The following is a 14,186-nucleotide window of genomic DNA, read 5'->3' on the forward strand; positions in this document are numbered from 1 at the left end:
CAAGCACTTTAACCACTAGGCCAAACTCCCGGCCCCTCTTCTTTTTCTTCTTTTTTTTTTTTGTATGTCTATGTAATTGTGTTTATTTTTTCAATACCACGTCCATAGCATTAGGTATGCAAATACTGAGTCCTCATTCTTGTACTGTTTGGATCTAATAGCCATATTAAGGATACCATGTATCTTTTTAGACCAAGTTTTAAAAGGTAAGTTGAAGTAAAATTAGGTAGTTTAGGGTTTTTTTTTCTTTTCAGCCTTCTGATTTTCTTAAGGGGCAGGAGGGTAGATGAAGGCTGATTTCCTTTCATATTTCAGTTTCTCTAAATGCAGTCTCCTCTTTCCAAACACATCATAACGAAACTTCCTCTTCTTCTTTTCTAAGCGTCCAGAGTTAAATAAATAAAATCGCAGCCCAGCCAAGGAATTTATTAACTTCTGGAAAGAAGCCATCTCATCTTCATCTAAGAAGTTCCACAAAAGGAAAGAAATACCTTTAATGTGGACTTTTATTATAGAACATTCCTCTTGGTATTTAGTTCAGGACCAGGTAGAATAGTAGAGTTGAATCTTTCCTTTATTTAACTTTTGTAAGTTCAGTTACAACAGAAAGAGAGAGAGGATATGAGACCATCAATGAATGAATATTTGTTTGTCTCCAAGTCAAGAGACTGTATGCTTAAAACACACACTTTGCGCATATATATACATATATATATATATGTATATATATGTAATCTCCAAAATCCAAGCTCCCTGCTCTTGCTGGTACTCACAAGGAAAAAGCTCTCAGTTCCAACCAGACAGAAGAACTGACTGAGAAATGGCATACCAGCCTTGCATCAGAGGCTCAGGACAGTTGATTATCTGTGATTTCCATTCTGGGCAGACTTTAAAATCTGGCCATTATATCAGACACATCTCTTAAAGTATTTGCCCCTTGGCAATAGAAAAATGTAATGTAAGTGGGGTGCCTTTTCTGATATCTTTGAATTGATGCCAAAGCTAGAAACTTTACTTTCTCAAATTCTATACTCAGCAGCAAAACATATGGCAATATCTTTTGTCTTCCCCACCCCCTCCATCGCCCCATTTAGGGCACACAAATGATCCACACACAAAGAATGGTGGTGCACTCCTGCAATCCCAGCTACTTTGGAGGTGGAGGCAAGATGGCCAGGAGTTCAAGGATAATTCAGGCAAAATTCAGGGAGACCCTATCTCAAAGACACAAGGGCTGAAAATATGGCTCAAGAGATAGAGTGTGGGCCCAGGAGTGTGGCCTAGTGGTAGAGTGCTTGCCTAGCATGTACAAAGACCAGGGTTCAATTCCTTGGTATCACATACACAGAAAAATCTAGAAGTGGTGCTGTGGCTCACGTGGTAGAGCTCTAGCCTTGAGAAAACCCAAGCATAATGCTTGGACCCTGAGTTTAAGCCCCCTTCCCCCAAAAAAGATAAGAAAAGAAAGAAAGAAAGAAAAAAGAGAAAGAAAAAGAAAAATTAAAGAATAGAGTGTTTGCTTAGCAGGAGCAAGTCCCTGGGTTCCATCCCCTAGTACAAAAAAAAAAAAATTAACAAACACAAACATCCAAGGTATGAGGGTTAGTCATTCAATTCACTTATCCACCAAAGATTGGCAGTGTGCTGACTATGCATCGAGCACAGGATTTTTCGGGGCACTTATGGGCATACAGAAAAAGATTCGATCAAGCCAGTCTTGTCTTGGTTATGCTTAACTTGCTGATGAATATAGTTGAGTATTTCTGTGTCTCAATTACTTACTTGATGCCTCCTCCCACACACAAAAAAGAAAAGAAGTGAAGAAAACGTGGTGCACAAACTCTTAAAAATTCCTCTCAGTGATGAAATTCTGTGAAATTGACTTTTAAGATGTTTACTAAAAAGTTAGCAAATATAAACCAAACCTTCCTATGGCAACTTAATTTAATTTTTTTGCCAATCCCGGAGCTTGAACTCAGGGCTTGGGCACTGTCCTTTACACTTTTTGTTCACGGCTGCCACTTGAGCCACAGCACCACTTCTGTTTTTTTCTGTTTGTGGTATCAAGAAATCAGGCCTAGGGCTTCCTGCATGCCAGGAAAGCACTCTACCACTAGGCCATACTCTCAGCCCCCCAACTAAATTTCTAACATCACTTCCCTCCAAACAGCTTGAGTCTTCCATCTCCGAATCTCTGGCTTTCCCACAATTCCTTCTCACAGTGCTCATTATCTTTCTTCCACTCCTGGAAGAGAAGCTCTTCTGGTAGACACAGAGAGAATGAGGGCTTTCTCTCTAAATTTGTTTTCCTGACATGGTTTCTGTTGCTCAGGCCCTGAAAGGGTGATTCAACTTTGATGTTTTGATTAAAGCAATGATAGCTGCAGTATGGATAAATCATATGGAGCGGGATATCTTGTATGATTAATCACACTTTCGGATTGTGCAAATGCTTCATTTTCAATGACTGTATTATGTGTAATATGGCTTTTGAGTTGTATCATTAGGCACGTGGGCCTGCTCACACTTAGTCGACTTGGCATGATACTGGTTTAAACACTAATTATCCTCGTCCCGTCCAACCTTAATGTAATCTCAAAGTACTTGCTTCCTGTGGGGTAGGGATGAATTCTATACAATGCTCAAGTGTCTGTATTAGATCAGGGAAAGTTATTCAATCAATAAATACACATTGGAAGAAGGTCTGTTTCCTCAATACTTGTGTTTAATCTGGTCTAGGAGAAAACGAAATGGAAGTAAGTGCGTGCACCAGTTGTAGAAATAAAGGGAGAGGTGAACATCTAAATTTCAATCCCAAAGTTGTGGATTTCTAAGTATCTGACTTTAGAGAAGGTGCTTGTCACTTTATAGCTTATATTCTCTAGGAGTTAAGGCTGGGTTGCATGTCCTATACGTTCAGTCAATACAACAAACTGTGTTACAACAACCCAATTGTAAAAAGCTATGGTATTTAAGCTAATGTCAGTGGCTCACACCTTTAATCCTAACTATTCAGGAGGCTGAGATTTGAATCCAGCCTGAACAGACAAATCCGAGAAACTCTTACCTAATCAGCAAAAAGTCAAAAACAGAGGTGTGGCTCAAGTGGTAGAGTATCAGCCTTGAATAAAGAAGTTAACAAAACACACAAGATCAGTTCAAGCCCCAGTATTGGGAACCAAAAAAAAAAAGTTTTTATTAATGAAAGGTAAAAAACTGACTTATTGAAAAAAGGTCTTGGACTAGGAGTTTGGCCTAGTGGCAGAGTGCATGCCCAGCATGCGTGAATACCTGGGTTGATTCCTCAACACCACTTACATAGAAAAAGCCAAAAGTGGTGCTGTGGCTCAAATGGTAGAGCACTAGCCTTGAGAAAGCCCAAGGACTGTCAGGCCCTGAGTTTACGCCCCAGGACTGGAAAAAAAAAGTCTTATTAATGAAAGGTAAAGCCTGCATTCAAACTGGAACAGATTCCATATATTGATCCTTGCTGCAAGAATACACTGAAAAGGTGCGTGTGTGTGTGTGTGTGTGTGTGTGTGTGTGTGTGTGTGTGTGTGTGTATTTGCTTTCTGTCCTTTTTTGCTTTTCTGTTTTTGCCAGTCCTGGAGCTTGAACTCAGGACCTGGGCAATATCTTTGAGCCACACTCTACTACTTGAGCCATAGCACCATTTTCAGCCTTTTCTGTATATGTGGTATCTGGGAATTGAACCCAGGGCTTCCTGCATGCTAGGCAAGCACTCTACCACTAGGACATACTCCCAGCCCTGAGTGTGCTTTTTTTAAATTCATAGAGTAGGAAAAAAATGTTCTCCCCCTAATCCCACATTTTTTTTTTTATTGCCAGTCCTGGGCTTGAGCTCAGGGCCTGAGCACTGTCCTTGGACTTTTTCAAGGCTAGAGCTCTACCATTTGAGTCTCAGCACCACTTCCAGCTTTTTTCTATAAATGTGGTACTGAGGAATCGAACCCGGGTCTTCGTGCATGCTAAGCAAGCACTCTACCATTAGGCCAAACTCCTGGTCCCCTAACCCTACTTTTGTTTGAAAATAGATGAATGTCTGAAATATGTTTTAGTGCTTTCTATGATTATGATGACTATGCTAGTTAACAACATCAAAATAAAAAACCAAAGAAGAACATTAAAATGTTTTGTTTCATGTTTTTTTCTTATAAGTTTAGGATGCTTTTGATTCATTAGGCTTTAAAAATATGCATTTATGCAACCATTCCACATTTCTTTTCTAAATTTTCATGCGAATGAATTGAAATATTTTTTTCATATCATAGAACTACACGTTCTTGGATTCCAGGGAATCTAGTGTGTCTTTTGCTTCCTGCCTGCTTCTGAAGCAGGCAGAAACTTGAAAACTAAAGCCACCCGCAACCTTCCAGCAAACAAAGGCAGTCATTATGTTTTCTGAACTTAGGAGCTTTCTCTCTGCCAGTCAGATACAGGCAGCACTCATCTCCTTCCAACTCCCAAATCTCTTGACTTCCTCTTTCTCCTTCTCGCTGTCCAGGGCCTTTTGAAAGGAGTGGCCAATAAGCCCCTTGTTCCAAATCTCTGCAGGAACAAATGGATGTTACTCTCAGCATTCCCTAAGCCATAAGTCCTTTGAGGATACAGGAAGACGTCCACCAATCTCAAGATCAAAATGCAAGAAGAGGAGATCTGCATGCAAAATAGGTACCCCCCTCCTACCTTCTTTATAAAAAATGACAGCATCTCAGGGGTAGTAAATAGTTGACTCATGCATGGTACATGCTCACCAAAGGCTCAAGAGATGTGGCCTTTACTTAATGTTACCTTTTAAAATGACCATATTGTACAATACAATCCACTATGGGGGTTCTGAGACACATATTCTGTCTTTGAGTCTTAGAATAAGCCTACTTGCCTCTATAGAATAAGCCAGTGGAAGGACTTGAACCGAGGCTCAGCAGATTCCCAAGCAATTGCCCCTTCCCCAACAATAGACTGCCTCAGAACCAGTTCCAGAAATCATGCAATAGTCACCTGCGATCACATTTTCTGCATTCTAAAATATGTATAACTTGAAAGTGTCAGGAAAACACAAAAAGCATGAAAGAATGGGGAAGTCTTTTTTGATAATTTCAGGTTTTAATCACTAAAAGTAAAACCTCCAGTCTATTCACTGAAGGGAAATACGCTTCTCTGGGATTTGCAGTCCCCTGAGGTTTTTTCCTGGCCCCAATGGCTAGGACAGAGGAACTGAATGAATCTGAGAGCTATCAACAGTGACTAGATTAACATAGAAGAGAAACGTGAAAGTAAATTGGTTGAAGTTTATAAAACCATAGTACCCATCTCCTTTTTTGGGGGGAGGGGTTCTTTTTTATTAAAGAATTTATTAACATTGATTTTTACATCATATTTCAAATGACGTGTTTAACAAACAAGTATTCCAGCTCCTTTTTAACATGTCAGAACATGTCCAAAATGGTGTCCTCCAACCTATAATTTGGTCTAACAAAGAAGGACTGACCGAGGGTATAGGGCCCTATCGCTCTCTTGCCAACATTCCCTTACTCCTCCTCTTACCAACCCAGCAGAAATGCATTCCAAAAACAGGAGTTTAGGCTCAATACTTCTGGACTGACCTTGGGTGATTCCAACAATCTAGCGTTATCACTGCATTTCTTCTTCAGAGAAAACCTTTTTAATCTATCTATAGGAACAGAACAGAGTCCTCTCTTCCAGTTACTAGCTCAAAGAATGAGCTCTGCTAGACAGCCATTCAAGGATAGCTTGACTGTCACTGGGAGAGTAGGGTGGGGACCTTGGTTCCTCCTTTACCATTTGGAAAAGGAGAATACTAGTTTAAAAGCATTTAATGTTGTCTAACAAGTCCAGCTGAAATTGGGAGTGGCTAATCCTTATAGGTAAACTATCATTAGTTATTCAGGAGAGCAATATGGGATGTGAGTACCAGGTCAGCTGGCCCAAAACACGCAAGTCAATTAGCAACCTGACATCTTTGACATGAGACATAAGTGACACCCAAAAGAAGGCGACACACCCAGTGTGGCTGAATATAACACAAGCCTCCTGATAGCTGAACATATTTTGCAATAACTTGTAAACTCCTTGGGTAAGCATTTCTGATAGTGATTAGTAGAAACTACCATGGAAATGTTTCTGAAATCACTAATCTTAAACATATATAGATGAAAAAGCAAAAGATGCACCATGAAGAATGACCTCAGAGTCTCTTTGATCTGTGCATTTCTATATTTGGCTCCAGGCTGCATTAAAATCAAAGAATTCACATTTGGACCCGTAAGTAGAGCTCATAAAAGTTCACCTTTGGACTGGAACTCTTTCAGTTTCAGAATGGGAAGACTCTGGGTCATTTCTGATGGTTGATGACAGTGTTGAAAATGCTAACAAAATGACTATTTGGTATTTACAGCTTCCTTTATACCCTAAGAGCCTAGAGCACCCATGATAGTAAACAAGAGCAAAAGCTGCTCCGAAGTGTGACTTTGAAATTTCTTTTGGCAAATCTGCACTGTGGATTAATGATGTGGCAAAAAGCAGTTGAGCGGCAGGAACACACTGGAGATCAAGATGGGCTAGGAAGACATCCAAGGCAGAAAGCAGGAAAATCCTACAGACTGATGAAGGCTGAGTCCCAGTTCCTTCCATTCAAGGAAATTCGGGAAGGCTTCAGTGAAGAAATGCTAGTTGTTGAGTCTTCGTAAATGGATGAAAAACCCAACAAGTGGAAGTGATGGTATTTGGAGCAGAGCAAGACTGACAACTCTTTAAGTTGAAGGGTCCAGGCATTTGGAGAGAATGCTGGCATGCAAGGCTGGCGAGCGTGGCGAGAGACTGTAAGGATGGGATGGCAAGGTCCAACGGCCTGGTGTGACTAGCTACCCACGCACTTATAGGCCATAAGATTGTAAAACTTGGGCTGGGATGTAGCTCAGTGGCAAGGCATTTGCCTAGCAAGTGCAACATCCTGGGTTCAATCCCCAGTACCAAAAGAAGATGAAAAAATAAAAAGATTGTAATGCTTTTATGTATTTATATTTAATACTCTGTGCGTGTGTGTGTGTGTGTGTGTGTGTGTGTGTGTGTGGATTCTAGATCTTGGACACAGGACTGGGGCACTGTCCCTGAGCTTTTGTGCTCAAGGCTAGTGCTCTACCACTCGAGCCACAGTTGTACTGCTGACAGCTTTTGGTAATTAATTGGAGATGAGTCTCATGGACTTTCTTGCCCACACTGGCTTTGAACTGTGATCCTCAGATCTCAACCTCTCCAACTACTAGGATTATACCCATGGACCACCAGTTCCTAGCTCTATAAATTCTTATATTTATAGAACCTTTTTCTAGCTATTAGGTACAACTAAATGATATAACACAAAAAGAACTTCTATTAGTATACATTATCTTTTTGTAAAATTTACCCTATTGTTATTAAAGAGGTGATAATACAGAGGGGTTACATGTACATGTGTCCGTAATAAATACATTTCCTTTCAAATTGTCATCTGTTCCTTCCCTCTCCCATTCCCTTTCTCCCATCTCAGCCACAAGTTGCAGAGTTCACTTTCACCAATGTCCAGTGAGTGCCACTGCTGTATATTTTTACTCCTTTCCCTCAGATTCTTTGCCCTCCCTCCACCCTCCCACAGATATGTACATGAATACACACAGTATATAAGGTAAAGAATACAGAATCATCAGAAAAAGAAAAGCAAATTTTAAAAATGTCCTTTGTTTCTATATCTTTGGAGTTCTTTCAGTACATACATTATTTTATATACATATGAAGACGCGCTTGAATATTACACCTTTGTGATTTTTCTCCTAAGACTATCCTCTTTTGGCTCCACTATAGGTGCGTTTCTAGAATTTTATATAAGTGTACAAATTATCTTTACAATTTCAGCTCTCATACTGGCTTCTTCTTAACCACTGAGCACATTTTCTGAGTGCTTACACACTTGTCAGTTGGGGGGGGGAGGGAATGAAGCAAGTGACATAAAACACAGCTTCAGCTAACTCAGGCACAAAATAACAGTGGTGGAGGAAAATATATATATACTCACATAGACCTAGAAGGGATTCTAGGATTCAGGCGTCAGTTAATGGAGAAGCTAAAAGCATATCAGCAAAGCTTCTTAGTCCTAGGGCTATCCAGAGTGGCTGCTTTTATTCATAAGCTGGGTTCCCCCACCTGGTAGCCCCAGAGGGCTTGGTGATCTCATCATCTCTGGCTGCAGTCTTCTTCCCCACAGAACCAGCCCATGCCCAGAACCAAGTTTTTCTACCTACAACTTGATGAATGAACATCTCTGACCTTGTCACTGCCTGTGACAAAGGTGACTGACCTCCCAAAACTTCACACACTGAGAGGAGATCGGATGGCCTCCCAGAGGTGCATCCACACAGAAGGCTGACAGGTAAGATCAACACTGTCTATGTGATTTTGACACACACAAAGATTTTAATGAATTTATATGAATTTCTGATGCCCAACTTGTCTCGATATTTTATTTTGATTATTTGATGTGTGCAACACTCAGACAGTTCTGTATCCTATAGATGACCACTTACAAATTGTAGCTGTAAGATGCACACTTGTGTGATTTTAACCTGGTCACTTAGAATCTTCTTAAATCAAAGTTGTGCCAAGTTTAGAAGTAGGCAGCAAGTGTAATAGTAAATTTTATTTCAAAGTTTAGTTAACAGGCTGGGGGTATGGCTTAGTGGTAGATCACCTGCCTAGCACCTATCATGCCCTGGGTTCGAGTCTCAACAACCCTTTTCCCCCATAAAACATTTAATTGCCAGACACTGGTGACTCATCCCTGTACTCCTAGCTACTCAGAAGGCTAAAATCTGAGGATAATGATTCGAAGCCAGGGAAGTTCTTTAGGCTGCCTCCATTAACAACCAGAAAACTGGAAGTGGAGCTGTAACTCAAAGTGATAGAGTGCTGGCTTTGGGAGAACAAGCCCAGGGATAGCGCCCAGACCCTGAGTTCAAGCCCTATGACTAAAACAACAACAAACACTTAATTGTGTAAACCAGATCAACAGTTTCTTTTATTTACTGGGAAGATGTTTTGAAAACATAGTTGTAATAGCTAATGGGAAATCCTACCATGTCATTTTATGTGCTACTTGGGTAGCTCAATATTCACAGCTTAAACCTTGACCACAGTAAAATAAATGTTTTGAGTTGAAAGATGAATTTCAGCTTGCCTGCTGGCATGTTCTCAGCGCTTGCAGTCACATGTTATATGCCTAGTGATAGAGCAGCTCCTTGCTGCCAAGCTCAACTCATTCAGAGCTGCGCACTGATGTAACTCTGTCACATCACAGTGCTGTTTCTAAGCACATTTTGGAAAACGTGGTTTGTGATTTCTTCTCTCCCGTGAAACAGTAGGAACAATACCTTGCCTTAAAACAAGCCATCAGGAAAAAAGTCCACTTTGGAACTCACCCCTTCCCCCGTGACATTCCAGAGAATTTGGCAGAGTGTGAAATTTGAAAATCATTAGGTCAGACCTGGCAGCTCGCATCTGTAATCTCAGCTGCTCAGGAGGAAAAGATAAGGAGAATCTTGGGTCAAGGCCAGCCCAGGCAAAAGACTGGCAAGATTCTATCTCAGCCAACAAGTTGGGAATGGTGGTTATGATTTTCCTGTGACCCCCAGCTATGTCGGAGGTATAACTAGGAAGATCGGAATCCAAGTTGGCCTGGGCAAAAATGAGAGACTTTATCCAAAATTTAACTAAGAAAAAAGGACTGGGGGTATAGCAAAACGCTCGCTTAACAAGCATGAAACCCTGAAGTCAAACCCCTGTAACTAACACACACACACACACACACACACACACACACACGCACACGTTATATTAAATTGACAATATATAGGGCATTAGGAAGCACAACTTGAAAATATGCTTGTACTCCCTCTGCTTCTGCTTTTCTCTGCAACTCTCTATGTCTTATTTATTTATTTATTTATTTATTGCCAGTCCTGGGCTTGAGCTCAGGGCTTGAGCCCTGTCCTTGGACTTTCTCAAGGCTAGAGTTCTACCACTTGAGCCTCAGCACCACTTCTGGCTTTTTTCTATGTATGTGGTACCGAGGAATCGAACCTGGGTCTTCATGCGTGCTAGGCAAGCACTTTAACCACTAGGCCAAACTCCCAGTCTCTCTATGTCTTATTTATAGTTGGATTTCAAGCAAGGCACTGTGGCTCATGTTTGTAATCCAAGATAATACCTAAATACTAGTATCATGGTTCAAAGCCAGCTCAGTCAGGGAAGGCTATGAGAGTCTTATCGCCAATTGACTAGCAAAAGGCCAGAAGTGGAGCTCTGGTTCAAGTGGTAGGATGTTGGCCTTAAGCAAAAATAAACGACAGCTCCCAGGACCTGAGTTCAAGAAAAAAAATGCATTTCAGCAAGAAATTGTGCACTCTATCCACTCTATATGCTGTGTTCTGCACAGCACAATCTTTTAAACAGAATGCCTCACGGGGGCTGGAGTTTTCTCCCAGGATCACGTGATTTCTCTCGTTGAGTTTAGTAAAGTACACTAAGCTTAGTTTGAATAGTACTTGACTAAAGACAGGATTCCAAATGTTTGGTAACTAGATATGCCGGAGGAGGAGGAGGAGGAGGAGGAGGAGGAGGAGGAGGAGGAGGAGGAGAATTTTACCTGTAATAGAATTAAGAAGGAATTTTCAAGTCCTTGTTTCAAAAGGTCTGGAGAGTAAAGGTTTAATATCTTCTTCAATTCCACACACACACACCCTGCCCCCTGGTCCTGGTGCTCTGGGCCTGGGCGTTGTCCCTGAGCATTTCAGCTCAGGGAAATAATAGTGCCCTATCCCTGGAGCCACAGCTCCACTTCCAGTTTTCTAGTGGTTAATTAGGGATAAGAGTCTCAGGGTCTTTAGTGCAAGGGCTGGCTTTGAATTGCAATCCTCAGATCTCAGCCTCCTAAGGAGCTAGGATTACGGGCATGAGCCACCAAGCCCAGCTGGGTTTTATATCTTTTATTAATCAAAAACAAAAAAACAAACACATACATTTTATCCCCTTTGAAAAAATGTGCTCCAAGCCGGCTTGGTGGCTCTGGTCTGTAACCCTAGCTACTTTGTAACCCTAGCTACTAAGGAGGCTGAGATCTGATGATCAAGGTTCAAAGCCAGCCCAGGCACTAAAGATTGTGAGACTCTTATCTCCAGTTAATTACTAGAAAACAGGAAGTGGAGCTGTGGCTCTAGGGGTAGGGAAGTAGCCTTGAGCTGATGAGCTCAGGGACAGCGCCCAGGCCCTGCGTTCAAGACCCATGACCCCCTCCACACACACACACACACACACACACACACACACACACACACACACACACACACACACACACACACACACACAAAGTGTTGGAAGCTGGGCATTGATGGTTTATGACATAATACTAGTTGCTAAAGAGGCTGAGATCTGAGAATTGGAGTTTTAAAGCCAGCCTCAACAGACAAATCTGCAAGACTTTTGCCTCCAACTAGCCAGCAAAAAGCTGGAACTAGAGGTGTGGCTCAAGTGACAGAGTGCCAATCTTGAGCAAAAAAGCCAGGTGAGAGCCTGAAATCTCTGAATTCAAGCTCCAATGCTAGTGGGGAAAAAGCGATAGAAGATAGTGTATATGCGTATATGTGTGTGTGAGAAACGGGGTGGGGGGAGAAAGAAAAGGAGAGAGAGAGAGAGAGAGAGAGAGAGAGAGAGAGAGAGAGAGAGAGAGAGAGAGAAAGAGAGAGAGAGAGAGAGGGAATACTAGTGTTCTTCCTGGCTCACTAGCATTTAATTCTGCTCCCCATCGTATTTCTAGAGTAGCACGGTGCCTAATGCATGGTTGGCACTCACTAAAGATAAAAAAATGAACTAGCGCCGGGCACAGTGGCTCATACCTGTGAGCCATCTAGCTACAGGAGGCTGAGATCTGAGGATAAAAGTTCAAAGCCAGCCTGGGCACTAAAGAACATCAGACTCATCTCTAATTAACCACTAGAAAATGAGAAGTGGTACTGTGGCTCAAGGGTAGGGCGGTAGCCTTGAGCTGAAGAGCTCAGGGACAGCACCCAGGCCCCGAGTTCAAGCCCCATGACCCTGCCCCCCCAAAAAACAATGAACAAGCAAGTATATAAATATATTAATACTGTTATCTATATTAGTATATATTATACTATATACATATATTGATTGGAAATAAAAACATTTTCCAGTGGGATCAATGGAGTCTTTAAAATGACTACCGAGTGTTTCTTTCAGTAGGTAGTGAATCAGAAAAGTTGAGACTATTTTTCCTGAGGATCAAATAGTCTGTCCTACAAACCCAGTCATTTCTTTTGATCTAAGGACAAAAAAATTCCCCTTGGGCTCCAGGCAGCCTAAAGTTGTCTGTGTGCCGCAGCTCTCTGCCCTCCTGTCTTAAGGCCTCTGCTCAATCCTTTATCCTCTGGACTTCCTCCTCAGCCTGAATGCTAAAAGAAGCCTCCACATTTGCAGGAGAGAGTCTGGCACTTCCAGGCTGGTTGCTTTGACATAGGAACTTCTGTTTCCCTGGGGACTGGGAAGCAAACAGCTTCTGGCTGTCTCAGCCCGGGGACAGATACTTCTCCATAATTTTGAAGCAAATGGCTAGATTCTGATATTGCCAGTCTCCGCAAAAGCATTTTCAGGCCGTGTTTAAGAGAATAAAACATGTCTGTCAAGAATTCCTTTTAAGTTTCAGAGTGTTTGCCAAGGTGTGTCATTTCTAAATAAAATCCTTTGGGCAGGAGGTCACGCTGAATAATGGTGCGATATTGTCTTACATTGCAGAAGGTTGTGTTTCAAACTTTAAACAAAAATCCTACATATACATTCAAGATACTAGTTCACTTGACTCATGCTTTCTCCTCCTCCTTCTCCTCCTCCTCCTCCTCCTCCTCCTCCTCCTCCTCCTCCTCCTCCTTCTCCTCCTCCTCTTCTTCTTCTTCTTCTTCTTCTTCTTCTTCTTCTTCTTCTTCTTCTTCGAAAAACAAATGTTTCTGCTTGACTTAGGGGTTACTAAATTGAGTGTGGCAGTTTTGTGGTCATTGGTTTTGCCTAGCTTAAATGGATTCAAATCCCTGCTTTGAATCAGCTTTGGGTACCTTGAGGTCAAACTGGGGGCCTCTTGTTAGGGGCCATCTTGGGTGGAGGGAGGACAGGAGGTGGAAGAATCATGAGTATTATAGGATGGCAGGTGCCTATTGTTTCCTGAAGGAGAGGAGCGGGGAGGGAGGGGAAGAGGAAAGAGAGAGAGAGGCTGTGTGACAAGGAGAGAGACAGAAGCAGAGCCAGCACACACTGGGGGCTGGGAGGAGAGGGAAAGAGAAAAAGTGGAGAGTCTGGACTGATGCTGCCATTAGGCCTGGCAGTTCCTCTGCTGCTCCCATCCTTTACCTCACTAGCCTTCTGTCTCCTGGCTGACCCAGAGACAGAAGATAAATGAATGCTTTGCGGGTAAAGAACACTCACTGGTAGTGGCCTGCTTAAGCTGAGATCATTTTCTAAGCAGCTCACTAATCAGAAGTGACTGGGACCCTGGAGAGAATACAGTCCAGCTTTGGTTCCTCCCTCCATGCTAATGAGGAAGGCAATGAGGTGGATAATTAAGGGCAGCGATGTGAATCATTCCAAAGTGATCACTGGAAGGTAATGAAATGCATAAGGAGTGCAGGGGGGGGGGGGCTGACTTCCTGTAGTAGATGTGGAGCTGTGTTGGAGGCTTAGAATAGAATGAGTTTTCCTTTTGTAAGCACCAAGCAGCTGACTGTGGGAGGAGTCAGCCTGGGAAGGCTGGGTTTGGGGAGGAGTTGTTCAGGGGATTAAGATTCTTGTAGCCAGGAAACACTGAGTTTAGGAAGCCTGCATCACAGGCTTACAGCAATGACCTGGTCTTAACTGAAAAAACAAGAACAAAAACTGCGGAAGCGTTCAGAGTGAATATTTTGTAGAAGCCAAAACTAAAAACTTATGAATAGTTTATGTATTTGGAGGAATGACTGGAAGGAAATTTGTTGAATAGTTTGTGCTGGAGACATGCGTCTGCCATAGTCCCCTTGCCTAGCAGCCCCAAGGCTCTGTGTTCAAAACCTACCTCTGAA

Source organism: Megascapheus bottae, chromosome 13, assembly GCF_031878675.1.
Source record: "Megascapheus bottae isolate mThoBot1 chromosome 13, mThoBot2.hap1, whole genome shotgun sequence".
NCBI lineage: Eukaryota > Metazoa > Chordata > Mammalia > Rodentia > Geomyidae > Megascapheus > Megascapheus bottae.